This window comes from Eurosta solidaginis, chromosome 4 (genome assembly GCF_040869045.1).
Source record: "Eurosta solidaginis isolate ZX-2024a chromosome 4, ASM4086904v1, whole genome shotgun sequence".
Lineage (NCBI taxonomy): Eukaryota > Metazoa > Arthropoda > Insecta > Diptera > Tephritidae > Eurosta > Eurosta solidaginis.
The window spans coordinates 230,362,013-230,383,233 of NC_090322.1; the positions used below are offsets into that span (position 1 = coordinate 230,362,013).

Consider the following 21,221-nt stretch of genomic DNA (forward strand, 5'->3'; position numbering starts at 1 on the left):
AGAATTCGTTTGTGCAATATGGGTATCAAACGAAAGGAGTTAATGAGTATTTTAAGAGGGAGTGGGCCTTTCTGGACCAGGTGTGACTCTAGACTTTGTTTTGTACGATATGGGTATCAAATGAAAGGTGTTAATGAGTATTTTTAAAAAGGGAGTGGGCCTTCGTTCTACAGGTGTTCGCCTTTTCGAAATATCGCCATAAAGGTGGGACCAGGGGGTGACTCTAGAATGAGTTTGTTACGATATGGGTATCAAATTAAAGGTATTAATGAGAGTTTTAAAAAGGGAGTGGGTGGTAGTTTTTATATGTGAAGGCGTTTTTCCAGATATCGACCAAAATGTGGAGCAGGGTGACCCAGAACATCATCTGTTGGATACCGCTAATTTTATTTATATATGTAATACCTGCCAAGATTTTAAGGGTTTTTTATTTCGCCCTGCAGAACTTTTTTCATTTTTCTTCTACTTAATATGGTAGGTGTCACAATCATTTTATAAAGTTTTTTTCTAAAGTTATATTTCGCGTCAATAAAACAAATCCAATTACCTTACCATATTTCATCCCTTTTTTCGTATTTGGGTATATAATTAATGCAATTTTTTTCATTTTTCGTAAATTTCGATATGGAAAAAGTGGGCGTGGTCATAGTCGGATTTCGTTAATTTTTCGTACCAAGATAAAGTGAGTTCAGATAAGTACGTGAACTGAGTTTAGTAAAGATATATCGATTTTTGCTCAAGTTATCGTGTTAACGGCCATGCGGAAGGACAGACGGACGACTGTGTATAAAAACTGGGCGTGGCATCAACCGATTTCGCCCATTTTCACAGAAAACAGTTAACCATAAAATCTATGCCCCTACCAAATTTCAAAAGGATTGGTTAATTTTTGTTCGACTTATGGCGTTAAAAGTATCCTAGACAAATTAAATGAAAAAGGGCGGAGCCACGCCCATTTTTAAATTTTCTTTTATTTTTGTATTTTGTTGCACCATATCATTACTGGAGTTGAATCTTGACATAATTTACTTATATACTGTAAAGATATTAAATTTTTTGTTAAAATTTTACTTTTAAAAAAATTTTTTTTTAAAAGTAGGCGTGGTCCTTCTCCGATTTTGCTAATTTTTATTAAGCGTACATATAGTAATAAGAGTAACGTTCCTGCCCAATTTCATCATGATATCTTCAACGACTGCTAAATTACAGCTTGCAAAATTTTTAAATAACCTTCTTTTAAAAGTGGGCGGTGCTACGCCCATTGTCCAAAATTTTACTAATTTTCTATTTTGCGTGATAAGTTCAACTCATCTACCAAGTTTCGTCGCTTTATCAGTCTTTTGTAATGAATTATCGCACTTTTTCGGTTTTTCGAAATTTTCGATATCGAAAAAGTGGGCGTGGTTATAGTCCGATATCGTTCATTTTAAACAGCGATCTGAGATGAGTGCTCAGGAACCTACATACCGAATTTCATCAAGATACCTCAAAATTTACTCAAGTTATCGTGTTAACGGACGGACGGACGGACGGACGGACGGACATGGCTCAATCAAATTTTTTTTCGATCCTGATTATCTTGATATATGGAAGTCTATATCTATCTCGATTCCTTTATATATGTACAACCAACCGTTATCCAATCAAACTTAATATACTCTGTGAGCTCTGCTCAACTGAGTATAAAAAGTTCTGCAGGGCGAAATAAAAAACCCTTGCAATCTTGGCAGGAATACTGTTCGTGGTATTACATATATAAATAAATTAGCGGTATCCAGCAGATAATGTTCTGGGTCACCCTGGTCCACATTTTGGTCGATATCTGGAAAACGCCTTCACATATACAACTACCACCACTCCCTTTTAAAACCCTCATTAATACCTTTAATTTGATACCCATATCGTACAAACAAATTCTAGAGTCACCCCTGGTCCACCTTTATGGCGATATCTCGAAAAGGCGTCAGCCTATAGAACTAAGCCCCACGCTCTTTTAGAAAGACTCATTAACACCTTTCATTTGATAACCATATCGTACAAACACATTCTAGAGTCACCCCTGGTCCACCTTTATGGCGGTATCTCGAAAAGGCGAAACCTATAGAAAAGCCCTACGCCCTTTTTAATTAACACCTTTCGTTTGATACCCATATTGTGGAAACGCATTCTAGGGTCACCCGTGGTCCACCTTTATGGCGATATCTCGAAACGGCGTCCAGCTATGGAACTAAGGATCACTCCCCTTTAAAATACTCATTAACACCTTTCACTTGATACCCATATCGTACAAACAAATTCTAGAGTCAACCCTGATCCACCTTTATGGCGATATCCCTAAATGGCGTCCACCTATAGAACTATGGCCCACTCCCTCATAAAATACTTTTTAATACCTTTGATTTGATACACATGCCATACAAACACATTCCAGGGTTACCCTCGGTTCATCTTCCTACACGGTTATTTCCCTTATGTTGTCACCATAGCTCTCAACTGAGTATGTAATGTTCGGTTACACCCGAACTTAACCTTCCTTACTTGTTTAAATTAATTTAAACACACTTTATATTCAGTAATTTTGTACACATTTATAGAAAAACAAGTTTTCAACCAAGAATTACGTTGAAAAACTTTTTGACCTTCTGGAGCGACATCCCCAGGTTGTAGGAGGCAAGGCGCAGTTCGGATGCAGCCAAAATAGGTGAAATTATGCGAACGTAAGTCTCATCGATACTACTCACTACTCCTGCAAATCCTGTTTTAGAGTAAAATGCGGTTTTTGTAGCGCTTTGCTCTGGAATAATTTGGGTTTCAATCCACTTCGCACAAATATGCTCCTCAATATCTAAAACCCCTTTTATTAACTGTAGATGTTGTCCAGTCCAACACCAAAATCATTTCCACAGCATTTTTGATAGCTGCCTTCAGCAAGGAGTGCAGTTTTATAATAGTGGTACAGCCGTCCCTCGAGCAATATTCTTCCTTACTTAACCGAAAGTAACTCACAAATCTGCAAAATAACTTCATTAGAAGCTCATCATTTGTCACTTAAACGTTTTCTTACTTGGTGCTTAGTCCAAGGGATTTGAGTGATCATGTGAATTTTTGCCGTTTTCGCGACATGTCAATTTTGTCACCAAAATTTTCGTCTTTATAAAATAAATTTAATATATGTAATTTAATTGATGTCCATTTTGCTATTAATAAAAAAATTACTCTTGCAAATGCTTAAATTTCCACCACAAATTGATCAGCTGTTCATTTATCTGTCAAATCAACTCTTTTTAGGTTGGCAACATCAATTCAACTTCAACTGAAATAAGTTGTAATTCGTAATACCAAACAGGAGTTGAGTTGCCTTAAAGTTGAATTGCTTTAATTACAACCAACCCTGCTGAAGGACAGCAGGTACTTCGTTTTGTCCTCATTCACCATCAAACCCATCTTTACCGCTTCTTTTTTCAGTATGAAGTAAGCATAACTAACGGCGCGGGTGATTAGGCCGATGATATCAATGTCATCAGCATATGTCCGTAATTTCACGTTTTTATAGAATATTGTTCCAGAGCGGTTAAGTTCTGTATTTAGTATAATTTTCTCCAGTATGAAATTCTGACTGAGCTGACGGTGTTGCTCAACGTCATTTTACACAGCCTTATACCAAACCAAATTCAGATATAGCGGCATATAGGCAGCTCCTTTTCGAGGGTATTTCAAGAAGCAAAACTGCTTACCTTTGCTTCCCTTTTCAACAAATAATTTGTCTTATAGTGGCCTCAGCTGTTGCACAATTTCTTCCATTGTAAAGGGAGTAAACCTTCTAAGGTTTGTTTTTAGAAAACTTATGTTTAAATGAAACACATATACATATGTACATACATTTCTTTTGTACGTTTGTTTGTGACTGAACTTTTAGGCCCGGTTTATCAGTACAAGTTCAACTCAGTTTGTCAGTTAAACTACGCTTAAACTTATTCTGCAGTTTTTCAGTCTATTAACTGAAGTTTAAGCTGAGCTTAAGAGGCCAATCTGGCAAGGTTAAACTCTAGTTAATCTATTAGTTATTTGCGTTCATTGGCAATGCGTCGAATATACCCAAGAAGAATTTGGGCTTGAGTAACATTAGTGCTCATGTTGATAACACGGCATACTTCTTATATCTCAAAAATTTTTTCGAAAAAGTGAATCAACTTGGGAATGATAGCGTTCTCAGCAAAAAAGGAAATTTTTTATAAATTAAAAAATAACTTGAGAATCATAGCGTTCTCAGCAAAAAAGGAAATTTTTTATAAAGCAAAAAATGTTATTACTTAAGTTGAAAAAAAGATAGTTCCCAACTTGTATTTATGTGTGGACTGAAATGTAAGATTCCAATATCACAGTATTTTCACGAAAATAAAATAAGATATGTATAACTGGCGTTTAGTTAATAGCGTTTCTTTACTGCTATTAACCACGTGTTTATTTCTTACAATAAACAGCTCTTGGCCTTGGTGGTACCACCTCGGGGAAGATTTGTTTTTCAACCCTCCTCAACTTGATATCCAATGTAAGATATTAACTGGAGAAATATATTGGATATGCGTTGTACATTTCTCAAAATCTCTCAAAGGTCAGAGAATAATTTAAGAATGACGTTGGAAACATCTCGAGAACAATACATTTTAAAAAATGTCTCAAAGGTTGGATAGTGCTTGGATAATGAAGTGGGAAATCAACTATCTCGTTTAAGAATAATTAGAGCCATGATGTTGGATATCAGCTCCGGAACTAGATATATATTTCTCTAAGGCTGGAGAAATATTTTTTCCATGTTTGTTGGGTAAACAAAATCCAGCTGCTGCCGTATCTACAAATTATCTAGATAATAAAAAAACAATGTTGCCGTACAAAAAAGCCTACACTAAAGGCGGCCTTAAACTGTGGCTGCAAAACTGCTTAGTAGTTTAACAGGAGTTTAAATTTGACTAGAATTTAAGCAAATTCAGTTTTAGATTAGCTTAATCAACTACTGAAAAACCGAGTCTTAAACGACTAGACTGATTTTGAAGAAATTTTGTGTGTGTTAAAGAATATTTGAGGATGATTCTTATTCATAATTTGGTCCGGAAAGTGAACCAGGGACAGACCTTTTCCAAAAAATTTTATATATGGTAAGATTCGCTTGAAATTCGGTATCAAGGTATTTTCTGGACTAGCTTTTTATTTCACAAACTTTTCTTCCCGGGAAGTTGACCAGGGACTTACCTATTCTGAAAAAAGTACATAAGATTTCCTTGAAGTTTTGTACAGGGGTACTTTCTTGACAAGCTTATTCTTTGAAAAGCTACTTTGATAAATCACATTAAGAAGGAAGAGAAGGAGAAGAGGAAGATAAGTAGAGAGAAGGTGAAGGAAAGGGAAGAAACCGGGAGTAGGAGGTGGAGATAAAACTGGAGAAATGGCGAAGGATACAGAAAATGGAAGGAGATGAAGAAAAATTTAGAAAGGTTGAGTGAGAAGAAAGAGAAAGTAGAAAAAAAAAATCTGGAAAGCGAATTTAAAAACTGTAACTGCGCAAGATTCGTATAATTTTGTAGACGTTTAAAAAACAAGGATATTGACGACGGTCGGTCAGGTGCTGATAATTTTGATTTGTTTAAGTCTTAATCTATCTCGATTTATTTTTGATATTACGTACTACCAGTATCTGATCAAAGATATAATACCCTGTATACAAGTACACCTTTAGTATAAAAATGTGTTTAGATATAGTTAGAACATTTTATTATTGAAGAATCTGTTTTTCTAAAAAACATTGTTGAAATATTTAAATTTATAAAACAAAATGTTTGTGGTTTGAATGTCTGAACATCAATCTTATTTATTAAACAAATTCTTTCTCTTTTATAGATACGTTTTTAACCTACACATTCATAATTACCTTAATACTAAAAATATGTACATTTGTATTAACACTAATCATACATGTAAATTTGTATACACGGTATGCATACATGTAGATTTGTAAGCATGGTATGCATAGTCTGCATACATGTAGATTTGTATGCACGCTATGTATATATGTAGATTTGTATGCATAGTCTGCATGCATGAAGATTTGTATGCATGCTATGCATATATGTAAATATGTATGCATTCGTCAGCAAATCGATATTCTGTCTGGTTAATTCTCGTGATTGGTTGTATGTAAATATTTTGGTGAGAAACTAAAATAGATAATAAGCAGAATTTATTATATATAAAAATGTATTGCATAGGAGTTCATGATGCGTAATGCCGCAAAATGTATTGCATAGGTGGGCATAGACGATTAATGCTACATTGTGTTATATGAGAGATTTCGTGCGTAATTGCAGATTTTCTAGAATTTTCTGATACTTACCATTTAATACATATTCTGCAAGGATTTCACTGTTAAATTAACGTTATCAAATTATTTAAAATATGCCATCTCAACAGGGAACGTGGGTGTCTGCGAATTTATATAAATTTTATGAAAATTAAATGGTATATGAAATTTGTTACGAATTAAAAAATTGTAAGTGCTTGAAGGAGACCCATCAATAAGTATACCGAATTGATCAGGATGGCGCTCTGAATTAATTTAGCCATGAGAGTATGTACTGTTCGTCCGTCAGTCTGTCTCTTTAAACGCAAACTATTTATCAGTTAGAAGCTTTAAATTTCACTAAAAGCTTAGTATAAGGTATATATTGTTTTCTCGAAAAATTTTATAGCACATACTCCTATCATATTGTTCAGATAAAAATGTTTTCGTAATTTCTGCCCCATTTTTTCAGCTTGAAGCTTTATATTTCATCAAATGCTTACATATTGTCTGAAAAAATTGTATAGATCGATGGTACATATATACAGCATATATACCACACAAACGATTTTTCAGGTAAGAAACATTTCGCAAGTTCTACATAATTTTAATAGCTAGAAGCTTCAAGTTTCACCCTACAATTACGAATATAGTATATATTAATTGCTCATATATATAGTATATACCCCATACAAACCGATTGTTCAGATAAGAAGCTTTTCGCTCAAAATTTAATCAATTACTTACGTATACGTCATATGTTGTTCATCTCATGCAGATCACAAGATACGTTAAACTTTGTATCCTCACATAAAGTACCGATCTCTTTTTTATATTATATGTTTTTATCAAAAATACCTTTTAAGCATGTAAATCTGTTCTCTATATATCAGATATGTTATACAGCCGATTATTCGGATATTACGAGTGGCATAAGGTTATTGCTCAGCTCCATTAATGAAAGGCGCTGCCGAAGATTGTGCCATCCTTACTTCATTTTTTTTTCGAATGTAACTTTACATAGGCGAACTCGCGTTGAAAATGCGAATCTATTCATGCGAAAATCGTTTTATATGTGCAGAAAGTCAAAGCATATTTTCACATTTAACAAAAAACGCCAGTGAACATCGTTTTTGGGATGACACAATTTAGATGTTTAGTAAATGTAAAAAAATAATCAAATACAATACCTAAATCTCATATTTTATTTAGCATGACTAAAGGCATATCCGATACGTAGTAAGTCGAAATCCATTTATTTGACAGTTTACAGTACGTTACATATGTAGTATTATTTACTGGCATTTCGAGCAGGCTTGTTGTTACAACACCAATCGTTAAAATTATTTAATTCAGATTGAAGTGTGAGAACATCAGACTCAGTCTTGATCTCAAAAAAGGCTTTGATGTCATTAGCATAAAGAAGATAACTGCATTGTTTTAAACAAGCACTTGCGTCGTTAATAAAAAGTATAATAATTCAAAAAATTTAGTTTTAAAAAACTAAAAAACATGCAAAAATGTTTCCGTTTTAGTATCTTCAATCCACTTGGATTTTTGATGTTGACAACACTGTATCACAGAGGTTCGTGTCTCCGCTTTTAAGCACAACTCGTTTTGTAGCGAGTTATTTAACCACTGCCGCGAGTCTTCAATAATTGCCGCTAGATGGGTCTAACTCTCCTTTGCGCGCCTAACCTACAGAGTTGCAAACAAGCATACATACAAGTGAAACTAATATAAGAGCGGGTCAAGAATACTACCTTAATGTACACCTGGAGTTGCCACGTATAATGATGAGATGATAAGAATATATCCACTGTAAATCGGTGTACTCAAAAACCCATATTTTATAGTTTATCCAAAAGAGTTCTGTGAGATACTGTGCCAGAGGTTTTGGATATGTTTCTCAACTTGACAGCCGTTTTTGAACGATGAGCTGCAATAATTGGAAAAAGCGACAATATTAGTTACTGTCCATCGTCCTGAAGCAAACCATTACTGCTTTTGAAATGAAAATCTTGCATAAGGTACGGTTTTGAAATAAAAATCTTCGATAAGGTACGATAGTATGAAACATCACTTTTATTAGCACTCTTATGAATGAGTTGAATAAAAATAGTCTTCCATCTATCTAAAAAAATACCAGATTTCAACATTTATACATTGCTTCAGAAAAAAGACGACAATTGGTGAAAATAACATTACCTGGAGCTTTCGACTGCTTGAATGGTTAACATAATATCATCAATATTAAGAAATAATGAGGAAAAATTTAATGCAGATATTACTTCATTCAACACATTCCTATCGCCATTCCACAGATCATCTGTAGCAAAGTTTGCTTTGAAAAATTTTGCAAACAGATTAGCGAATCTCTAAGAGATGATGAATTGAATTCTTGTTTTGATTAACCACAGACAATGGGATCATTGCAGCCGATTGCTTGGAACGAATAAAATTCCAAAAATTTTGAATTTTTTTCAGCTTTTTGTGTACTACGGCAACTTGTACAAACTTGCTGGAAAGCGAGCAATATTATTTTTTACTATTTCTGAGACATTACTTTTAAATAAATCAAATCATTCACCGAGATTTCGGTCCGTGAAAAGAGCTGGCCAATCAACATCTGCTATCAAGTTGTTAATCACGGCAAAATATAACGAACATCATTATTGTGTTCAATATTTCCAAGCTCATAAAATTGAAGTTTCAATAATAGTGAAACAAGATGTTTATCGATATTCGATAAAGAGTTATACAAAAGAATCAAATTATAATTAATATTGTTACTTAAAAATAAGTGATCAAAAATTCCTTCTAACGTGTTTAAAAAAGCAGAATGAGGACTTACAAGTTGCCTTTCTGCGCCATGACTCTTTGAAAAAAAAAAACAAAGCGGCCAAATTTTTGCATCCGATGGTTAAATTTACTAATCCATCTACTTATTTTAGTTTTAGGGGAAGATACCAGGCTTAAAATTAAAGCTTGTAAGGAATTAGCACCTGCGTCCAATTTGTAATTAATGCAGGTAAATATAGGTCAGGTAAGATATCATACGCTGATGTTGATTCGGTCCAACGTGTTCATTTCAAACCGCTACATTCTTCATTTTCTTTAAAGCGGCTACTTTAAATTACTTTTTTAAATAAATGTAAACCAGACTTGTATTTTATCAAATGGAGCAGCTTATGCAGCGTACATATGTACATATGTTAACGTAAATGAAGGAGGCTTCAAAATCTCTGTTTAAAAGCTTTCAGAACGTGTAATTTCCTCGTGGACACTCTAGTTACCACAATCGCTCTATTTCGTGTATAGCCTTCTCGCTGTATGGTGTTTTTCTCATTGCTTTGGCGCAATTGAGCTCTTCTATACGAAGATCATTCAAAGATTTTACTCGATTCAATACTACGTAGGCGAAAAGTGCAGACCATGGAAATACTTTTGCGTTATCCAGCATACATCTTTAACCTGTGCAAGCCCAACACAGTATAATAATCGATCGCAAGATTCTCTCCGTTCCGTATGATTTGTCTAAATATCTCTTTCCGTGCGCCCTGTACCGAAACTTTTTTAATGTGTTTTATACCGTCATTGGCATCTGAATTATGTTTGAAATTTCTAGTCATCGAGAAATCCGGTTTCAAATTTCAAATTCTTATCTAATTATTTCGAGCCGTGCGTCACCTAACGGATTTTTTTCCTTTTGTTCCTTAGTCACAGTGTCTTAACATATCTGTGAGGTTTCACGCTTGTAGCTCATTGAGAAGTTATTTAAAAATCGATCTCAAAATTCAAAATTTTCCAAATTCTTACCTTATATTTCGATCCGTTCGCCACCTAATGGAATTTTTTTTGCTTTTGTTTCTTTGTCACGGTGTCTCGGCCTATCTGTCAAGTTTCACGCTTGTGACTTAAAAATTGACTGCAAGATTTGTATTAAATATGTGGACAACAATCAACAGACTTAATATAAAGAAAGAAAGATATGTCAAAGCACACCAAAAAACAACACATTTTGTGTCAACACTTTCACATTGTTTTCTTATTAGAAGTTCTCGTTTTAGGAAGTATTTAGGCTTTAGTTTTAAATTTGATCTGTGAATAAAACTATCTCTTTTGTTTATCTCATTAATCAAAAACATTTTTTTCAATTGAATTGTTTTTTTCAGTGAAACAACGTGTCGGTTTTATTTTTTATCTTTCGTCAATATTTATGATAGTTCTGAAAACCCTAAGACTTTCAAGCATTGCCCAAAGTCAAATGTTTCACTATAAAAAGCCTCTACATTGTCAATCATGCCACAGTTTTGCATTGCATTCCACGGGTGCAAAAAGTATAAAAAAATGAAAAACTTCACCGCTTTTATAATTCTCGCCGTTTGCGTGGTGGCTTACCAAGCAGCTGTAGTGGGTCCGTATCCTTCAAATCTGCACGCAGGAAATGATAAATTAGAATTGACAGGACTCGACCAAGTTGTTGATAATACTCCAATCAAGGTGAAAGAGATTGGCACTCAAGTTAATTCAGATGACTTAAAACCAGCTTCTAATGAATTAGCCGTGGGTCCTTCTCCATCAAATCTGCAAGCAGGAGACGATACAGTAGAATCGACAGGACTCGACCAAGTTGTTGATAATACTCCAATCAAGGTGAGAGAGATTGGCACTCAAGTTAATTCAGATGACTTAAAACCAGCTTCTAATGAATTAGCCGTGGGTGCCTCTCCATCAAATCTACACACAGGAGATGATAAAGTAAAATCGACAGGACTCGACCAAGTTGTTGATAATACTCCAATCAAGGTCAAGGAGATTGGCATACAAGTTAATTCAGATGACCTAAAATCAGCTTCTAATGAATTAGCAGCCTTACACGGCAGGGATTTAAATAAAAAACTAAATAAGCTCGCAAAAAAAGCAGATAAGAAATATAAAAAAACACTCAAATATAGCAAACTTGGGAAACGTAGTAGATATAATGTCTATAACGGTTACCCTGGATATGGATACCCTAGATACCCTGGATACCCTGGATATTCAGGTTATGGATACCCTGTATATCCAGGGTATAGATACCCTGTATACCCAGCATACCCTTTATCATATTAAATAAATGAAATGAAATTTTATACTAATAAATGAGCAGTGAATATAAAATTGTTATTGAGTGTCTTGAATTATTGATTTTTACCTAACTTCATTCCGATTTATTGTTTGATTGCGACAAAAGTTTTTTGTCCTTCAGTATATTAAAGTATCACAGCTGTGCTGAATATGCCTATTCGAGTGTTGGCATGAAAAGCGGTGATTCAATGAGATATTACCTAAAAAATACTTTCAGAAAATGCCAAAGATAAAGTAAGTATTCAATGCCAAAGATAAAGTAAGTATGCACCCCTTTCCTGCTCTAGCGATAATAACAATCTGAGAACATATCGGTTTTGACTTGTGGGGTGATCGCTTTCCCTTTTTTGCTGAATAGCGGAAGAGACGCCGAATTCGATACCACAAAGTACTCTACCGTTATGTAACGGCCGCTATATAGCGGCACGGCTTTCGAGGAAACCAACCCTATTCAACTGTCATTGAACACTGAACCAGGTTTTAAATATCAGGTCTTTAGCTCATCGGGAATTTCCTTAGAAAAACATCTCCTATTATTTCGACCCGCTAACCAGCAGAGTGTTTATTGTTATTTGATGCATTATTCTCAACTTACTCAAAAATGGATTGCAAAATTCTCAAATTTTTTATGGAAATTTGAGTTAACTAGAGATCGATTAAACAAATATTCTCGAGTGCTCTTATATTCAACTTTCAAAAATCGATTAGCGTCGATTATTCGAATAATTGCTTCTTGTCGATTATTCCAATAACAAAAACTCAATACTTTTCATTCTATACCAATGTTTGTATTTGCTACTCCAAGGTACCAAAAGCAACGAAAATTAAGCCCGAGTCTAAATATAAAAGATTATATAAATTAAAAAGATAATAAAGCAGAGCTGTTGCATAAGTTAGGTTGGGTTTAGTCAGTCCTCTGTTTTTAATGATAGAACCAACTTTGTTAGTCTAAGGTTGTAAGACATACACATAATCTTCGACACTTTACAGCCCCGCATTTGAACCCACGCCTTACCCGCTTTGTCGATCATGTGCACCTCTCGCCTTCTCTTAATCTCGCCCAATCTAACTGGGACGTCTACGAAGCAAGCTTCAAGGGATGCGCCCTTTTTAGCTAGTTCATCTGCAAGATTTGTTGCATAAAATGTGATAGTTATGCTCTGGCGATGCTACTAGCTACTTCGTGTTTTATGCGTTTTGTTGCAGAGCGGTAGGATAGGTAGGGAGTTTCCTTCTTTGGTCATTTAGGAATCATTTCGGTCACTTCAAGCTTTTATCGTTTATTTCGTTGTAGTTTCGGGTTGGTTTAAGAGCAATTTGGGGTCATATATATATGATTGTAGTGACTATTGGCATCATTTGGGGATTATTTAAATTTGTGGTCGTTTCCTAATGATCCTGGGGACTATTTCAGGATTCCTCCAAGGTCATTCAGGGATGACTTCGGGGTAGTTTTGAGAAGTTTTTAGAGACTATTTCGGGGCACTTCCGTGGTATTTTCGGGACCGATTTGTAGTAATTTCAAGAAGATCTTGGGGACTTTTGCAAAGTAATTACCGGGTAATTTCCCTGAATTTCGGGATTATAAATAATGCCGAACATGTCTGGTACTTAACGGTCCTTAATGTAATCCCTTGGTTTGTAATATCGACAAATCCCAAAAAATTTCCATAATATAACCCCAAAAATTATGTCATCATGAAACTAGCGTTGACATGTTTCTGGAGCCAAATGCATTGGTAGTATGCTACTGGCTATTAAAACTGCCATTCCTCAGGACATATTTAGTTTTCTGTCACTCAAGTATATATGCGTAAAAACTGTAAGTTTCATCCAATGTGCTATGTACAGAGTGATCCAAAATGGCATTTGAAATACTTTGCTCACATACTCCTGAAGCCAAGACGCAGAAAAATTTGAGATGAATTTTTTGAAGTTTCATTTAACTTTTTCGATAAATCGGGGTCCAAACCTCCCATATCAGCCGATTCACATCTCGAGCGTACTTTTTATCGTAAAAATATCAATTGTGTCACATTAGAAAAGCCCGGACGTTATTTATTTTCAAAGCCACAGATATTTACAATGAACCGAAATAGACTCCAAAAATAAAAAAAAAGGAAAAAGGAAGACAAACAATTAGTAAACGAATGGTTTGGTATAGAATGGCTTAGCATAGACTAAAAAAATATACACAAAAACAATAGAGCACTATAAACTGATAATTTTTTTGATAGGGTAGATGTTTTCGATAGGGTAGTTCAGTTTGGTCGTTATGCAAACTTCTGGTTGCACTGTGGACTCATTCAGTCAGTCTGCGGTCTTCACGGATAGGACAGTTCAAAATAACCTAACCTAACATTAAAAATTTAATACATTTGTTTAAGTTGGAACTTTTACTTGTTAACAATGATAACCACACTACAAAAAAAAATTACAGATATGATTGCATATTAATGAAAGTACGAAAAGCAGCTAACAAAATTTAGGCACACTTACACGTTAAAACGAATACCCTTATAAATATGATTTTGTATCCATGCTGTACATAATGTAATAAACAAGACAAGTGAAGTCAATATTACAAAATGGAGTCTTGGTTTTTCCGGAGTGTTGATTTTTTTAGTATCATAAAAAATACTACATTCACACCTTTCTGAAATATAAATTAACGTGCAGGAAAAGAAGGTTGGCGGTCTGCACTTTGACGTCAGTGAGACGACTGATGATCTGGAACATCATGACGTTGATTATGATGGCGGTCTGCACTTTGAAGTCAATGAGACGACTAAAGATCTGGAACGTCATGACGTTGATTATGAGTATATGGGAGTCTTTAAATACGAAAACTCGGGACTGACAGTATATGATCCCATGACGCAACATTTGACTGTTTAAAAATGTATAAAGGAAGAAGTTTCGCGGCAACGATATTTCATTCATAGATTTACATAATGGCAAAAAAAAAACATAAAAAAAAAGTCACTCGCTTGCCAGATCTTAATTATAAACAATTCTGGCTAATCCTGGAAACGTTTAGAAGAACATGAAATACTACCAGCCTTATGATCAAATGCAAAAAACGTTGTTCTGACTTTCTATATGTATTCACCTGTCTCTTTTCTAATTCTCCCTTTTTTCTTCTCTTATTTCTTCCCCCACCTGCGCTCACATTCAGTCTATGTAATGTCGTCATTGACCGTACACTTTAACCCTTCTGTGTTCTTTCTTTATACCTTAATCGGTTCATTCAATTTCCCTATCATTTTCATTTTTTCGTAAATCTTCCCTTTTTCCTTTAACTCTGCCTGCTATTCGTCTCCAAGGTCAAATAAGTCACTACAAAAGGCATAAAAATTTTCGTTAGTGTAGCAGTTTTTAATGTGCTTTCTACTATAACAATCCAGGAATAAGAAACATTTTACTCATGGCTCAACTGTATGGTTGGCTCATCTCTACAGCAGCAACATACCTTTGTTCAGATTCTCAAAATCTGGGTATTGGTGTTAGGAGAAAGGAATGGAATGAAATGAAAACATAAAACTTAGCAGTTTTTGTGTGTTGTAAGAAAATTTTGTCAATGTGTTGTTTTCATTTTGATTTTGTCATATCCTTTTGAAAATCCCTACTCCAGTGAAATGAAAAAAAAAAAAAAAACAAAATCAGCTGATGAGATGAGCCAACCATATAGTTGAACCATGATTTTACTGCTTTCGCCTTTCTCGTGGTCAAGGAGACCGACACACAACTTGATGTCGATGACTTAGAAGCAGCTTCTGATGAGTAAGCTGCAATACACGGCAGGGATCTATTCAAATCTAAGAAGAAGAAGTATAGCCATAAAAATAAGAAATATTGCAAGTTTGGCAGGTATGACAAGTAAGGAGAGAACAGAAAATACAACAAATACGGCAAAAATAACAATAAAAATAAAATAAAGGAAAAAATTCAAACAACAGAATGAATGGAGACAACGTAGATAGTGAAGCTAACGAACATATGATAACGAGAATAAGGGAAATAATGATGACTGAAACAAGGAGCCCATCATTGAACTCCTGGCGCTAGACATGTCGACGCATTTGACATGGTCAATGACGGCGCGTTACTGCAAGTCTTGGAAAGGTCTACCTTTCTACCTAATCTCAAGAGATGGACCGCAAACTATTTGAATTTTCGACAAGCATCAATGTAGCTTAGGGATGCAACATACACCCAGCGGGTTAGGGGGCTATAAATATACCCGCGACAGGTATAATTGTAAGAGGCGACTAAAATGCAAAATTGATTTAAGAGGAACTTAACAAGGGGAACCTCAGGGTGGTGTTCTTTCCCGAAATTTGTTTAATTTTTACATCTGAAAGCTCCCTTTCCCAACATAAGGAGTCAGCATAACTATTTTTATTCGCCGACGATTACTAATGCCATTTGGATTCTGCATAGGCGAACAAGTCCTCCGTTACATTATTTACAACTTGAAGTGACAAATGTGGGAAATATTGAATATACACATTCATGGCATTATGCTATCATTTGTTTGGTATAAGAAATACTGTGTATGGAGTTTGATAAAAAGCTGCATTTCAATGAAAAAAACATCAGCGCTTTTTTCTACAGTTTAGAGCCGTAATAAAATCCTCATGTCCCTTCCGACTTCGTAAAAAGCAAAGTTCGAAGAAAAGGTGTACATTACCTAAAAGTTCGTCTCAAAACTTAATGACTTAGAATTGAAACTGTACTGATTTCCCAGTTTAAGCCATCAAAGGTTTAATTCGAAACGCGCTTGACTAAAACTAAATCCATATGCCACTAAGCGGAACCAATGGTATTATTTTTTTTCGGAAATTCACCATAAATAAAACTGTCTATTTTAATATTTAACAAACTTCGTTTTATTTACAGGCTGTGATAAAAAAGTGTTTAGGTTAAACTGGTCTATAAGAAACTCGCATAGACTGAATAAGTCCGAAGTGTTACCAGAAGTTTGTTTAAAGACCAAACTGAAGTATCCTATCAAAAACCAGGACCTACATATAGTATAAAGTAATCTCGTTCTCTTGACAAGTACTAGACGACTTTTTTAGACCTTAGGAGCAAGTGGCGCTTCTAGATCTGACAGCCGTATCACTCCGCGATCTTTTCCTTCCCCAACCCGCACTTCCGACATCTATTATCACTGACTAAGCCTAATTTCAATGTATAAGACACCAAAAGGTAGTCCCCAGTCAGAATACCCGTCATGAGTCTACTTGCTTCTCTTTTAAATGATAGGAGTACTTTTGTTAGTCTAAAGTTGTAAGACTTACACATGGTCTTTGGATTTTTGCAGCCCCGCGCTTGGATCAACTCCTTTCCGGCTTAGCCCATCACTTGTCTTCATTTAATCTCGTCTTATCTAATTTGGACGGCTACGGAGCAAGGGTTTCTTATCTGAACAATCGGTTGTATGAGATATATACTATATATACCACCGATCTATACAATTGAAGGGTAGCAACGAATAACTTTGTAAATGACAAAATCGATTTTTTACAGGAAAGAAAAAAAACGTTTTTTGGAGGCTTTGTGATTGTTTTTTGTTCCTGTATTGTTGGCTTGTCCAAAACAATGACATTAATAACTTATATGAAAAAAATTGAGGAATTTCAATTTCGAATTACAAGTAAGCGGTCATTTTAAAACTTTTTTCAGTGGAAAAATGTTTCATATCCCAAGCGCGACAGAAGTTAAACCGTTTTTCAATTATGCACAGCATCTGTACTGATGGCTTTTAAAACGTTGTTCCACTGAGCAATACGGTTTGTAGGAACGGATTTAAAATGTTACTATCGCAAAAAAAAATATGCACTGGTTTGTTTTTAAATAAAGAGTATATTATAGAATGCTTACAGTTTATTTATTTTATACAAAAAGTTAATTCGGCATCAAAACAAAAATGTGTTCAAAACAGAAATGAAAATATTCTGTGAATTGTGAATAAAGCTTGGTTTGCTTTGAGCCCATTTACACAATAACTTTCCAACCTAGCTTTTGTATTTACTTCTTTTTAAATATTAATTTCCGAGTGTTTTCACGGTCACTTTTACATAAAGAGGGCGAAAAACCATCGTTTATGTGACCACAATTCTTTTATAGATAGCGGTATACTAAATGTTTTATGTAAAATCGTTTTTATAACAAATTCGGAGTTAAAGAAGAGAAAAATTAAATCGGATGCATTGTTATAATTTTCATCGTTAACTAAAAACTAACTTAAGACATAGCATAACATTAAATATATAGTGCAAACAAAAATAGAAACTTGATTTTGAAATATTTTTGTTTATATGCGAAAACTGGGTAATGAAATTTTAATTATACCTCCAAAACTTCGTACCAAATTTTTGCTAGCCTTAATGTAAAAAAGTATAAGAACTTTTATACTTACTTCTTAAATAGAAATAACTTAAAACTTTAGTCAAAATCAAGTCAAAATATTCCACCCGTCACTATAGAAGGCCTCAAAACCGTTAGAAGCATGCGTTTGTATGGTTACAATGAGTCAGGTGGCCTTTCAGCGAAACTAACAATATGTGAAAACATGTAAAAGTGTCTAAGTTCGGGTGTAACCGAACATTATATACTCAGGGTGAGCTTCAAGTTTACATTTCCTTTCAGATAAATTACTTTTCTACATAACACGTAGCACCGCCCGTTTACAAAAAATTTCTTCCCATTTCCTCTTACAATAAAACTTGATAAGTAAAGTATCATTGATTCAAAACAATTTTTTGCTAAGTTATAGGTTATTATTCTAGTCTACGACCCATTTAAGTTTGTTTTATATCTAAGCTGCCGTGGTCTTTAACCGATCCCGTCCATTTTTACTAGAAATATTTCTTGATATAGGGAACATTTGCGTACCCAATTTTATTAAGATCCGTTAATTTTTCTTCGAGTTATGGCTCCCGAAATATAGAAAATTACTTAGTCATAAAAGGGGCGCTGCCACGCCCATTTTTTTAAATTTGAAGTTTTTCCTATTTATTGTTATAAATCCACTTGGGAAATGAAATACCATTGATATAATGCTCTTTTTTGGAAAGATATAGCTTATTTTATTCGTCCACGACCCTTTTAAAAATCATTTATATAAAAGCGGGCGTGGTCCTTAACCGATTTCGTTAATATTTCTTCAAAGCATTCCTTATAGTAAAGGCAACGTCTCTGCCGAATTTTGTTACGATAGGTTAACTTAAAACTTAAAATTGATTTTATCACAAGTGGGCAGTGCCACGCCGTCAAATTTCAACATTCGAAGTGTATTATTTACTAAATAATCAGGTTTTTTGTGTTTTCCAAAATATTATATATATAAAAAGTGGACGGGATTATCATCCGATTTCGCTCATTTTCAATACCAATCTATTCTGGGCCCAGATAAGCTCGTGTACCAAATTTGGTGAAGATATCTCAATATTTACTCAAGTTATCGTGTTAACGGGCAGACAGACGCACGGACATGGCTCAATCAAATTTTTTTTCGATACTTATGATTTTGATATATGGAAGTCTATATCTAGCTCGATTCCTTTATACCTGTGCAACCAACCGTTACCCAATCAAAGTTAATATACTCTGTGTGCAAAGCACTCTGAGTATAAAAAACTTAACTTGGACACTTACGAAATTCTGTTCTTAAACTTTTTCTCTGCTCTTGTATAGAAATGTTAAATACTTAAATTTAAGAAATACTTTTTTAACGTTAAAATGAATATCGTTAATGATATAAACAATTAGTATGTATCTATGTATGTGTTGTTTGTTTGTACTTGGATTAAAATGTTTATATTGTACAAAAAAACAAAAAAAAAAAAATAAATAAACACATTATATCAACACATACATATTGTTTTCTAATTAGAAGTTCAAATTCTAGGAAGATATTGATTTTAAGGTTAAGATTCCATCGAAACAAATTATTGTGTTTTCCAGTGAAAGAAAATGTCGTTCTGATTTTTTATCTTTCGTTAATATTTATGTCGGATAAAACTTTCCATTGATAATTCTGAAAATACCGAGACCTTCAAATATCAGTCTAGGTCAAATGTTTCACTATAAAATTCCTCTACATTTTCAATCATGCAACAGTTTTCGCATTGCATTCCACGGGAAAAAAACCCCAAGAAAATGAAAAATTTCATTGCTTTTATTATTCTCATCGTTTGCGTGGTGGCTTCCAGGCAGCTTTAGTGTTTGCCACTTCATCAAAGCCGCATGCTGGAGATGATAAAGTAGAGTAGATAAATAGACTCGACCAAGTGGTTAATAATACTCCAATCAAGGCGAAGAAGATAGGCACGCAAGTTGACTCAGATGACTTAAAATCAGCTTCTGATGAATTAGCTTCCATACACGGCAGGGATCTCTTCAGAAAATGGAAGAAAAAGAGCAAAAAATATATGAAAAAATATGGCAGATGTAGTGGCTATAACGGTTATACCGGCTTTAACTCCGGCAGATACCCTGGATATTAAAACATTTCTTAACTTAACTAAGAGAAATTGTAAAGTAATAAATAAGCAGTGAATATAAAATTTTTATTGCGAGCCTCAAATTATTAATTTACCCCACTTTATTCTGATTTATTGTTTGATTCCGACATAAATTTTCTGTCCATCATTATATTAAGGTAACTCAACTATGCTGAATGGGTCCATTCGAGGGTTTTGCATAAAAAGTGACTGAGTGGTTACCTCAAAAATGCTTCCAGAAAGTCCAAAAGATAACGTAAGTTTTCAAGACTGATCCCAATTCATACTGGAACAATAATAAAAATATGGAAAGAGATCACTGATATGAAAACAGTTCGCACTTATCTTGCGGAGTGATAGCTTTTCATATTTTGCTAAATAGCGAGAGAGATGTCGATTTTTATACCATTATACCTGATAACTGGCTGTAGGTTCCCCTGCCCACCAATAACTAAATGAAATTGATCATATCCTGGAGTGAAGAGTTGATAAAAACCATACATCTACCATTGAACCTCTGGTGTGCCCTGCTCAATCAATGAGATAGGCGTTTTAATAATCAGCACTTACTGCGGAATAAGTCTACTTAATACAGGGGCAGATCCAGAGTGACATTTTGGAGTAGGAACTTCATGAAGTACAATCGGATGCTTGCGATAGCCACTATCGATATTATCAGAACAGCAATTTTTTTTTATATGCTCTATAAGTCAACCGAAAATCGGTAGCCTCAGTCGAAAAAAAATTTAAGTAAGTATTGCTCATCTATCATCTATCGGTCTATCTATCAGCCTATTTGTCCTAGGGCCATCATCACTAGGGGTTTTGTTTTCATTTTAATAATTGTAGTGAAATGCAACATCATATATGTAATACTCCTACATATATTGCTACAAAAGGCTAGATAAATTCCCAAACATCAGAGTGCCGATATATTGCTGTTTAAACGTTTTTGTTTTTTTATTCAATAATCGAATGTACCTAAATTTAAATTTTTTCTTGTAACACTTATCTGCTACAATCACAAAAATTTTATAGGCTGTCTTGTTTTGAATTCGAAATCAAGTATTTTGTATTAGCAATATAGGAGTATTACATATATGTGCAACATACTATTTCTTCTGACTGCGACCAATACTCCTGCTAAAAGTGGGCGTAATAGGTATGTTATCATGCCCATATGTCACGGGTCAAATATTATTTCAAAACAAAATATAATTCTGTGATAGATATGTACTCAGCGTCAT

The 21,221-nt window shown here is 34.4% G+C and overlaps 1 protein-coding gene and 1 long non-coding RNA gene across 7 annotated transcripts in view; one reads left to right on the plus strand and one right to left on the minus strand.

Annotated features, from left to right (window-relative positions):
- The window catches only part of Pdzd8 (PDZ domain containing 8), a 521,733-nt gene that overhangs the window by 411,003 nt on the left and 89,509 nt on the right, over window positions 1–21,221 (plus strand). The window lies entirely within an intron of this gene.
- Window positions 7,457–10,361, minus strand: LOC137251063 (uncharacterized). Its single transcript, XR_010953156.1, has 3 exons — window positions 10,151–10,361; window positions 8,095–8,270; window positions 7,457–8,029 (listed from the first exon to the last, which is right to left on the minus strand). It is a non-coding gene; the product is annotated as an uncharacterized lncRNA (long non-coding RNA).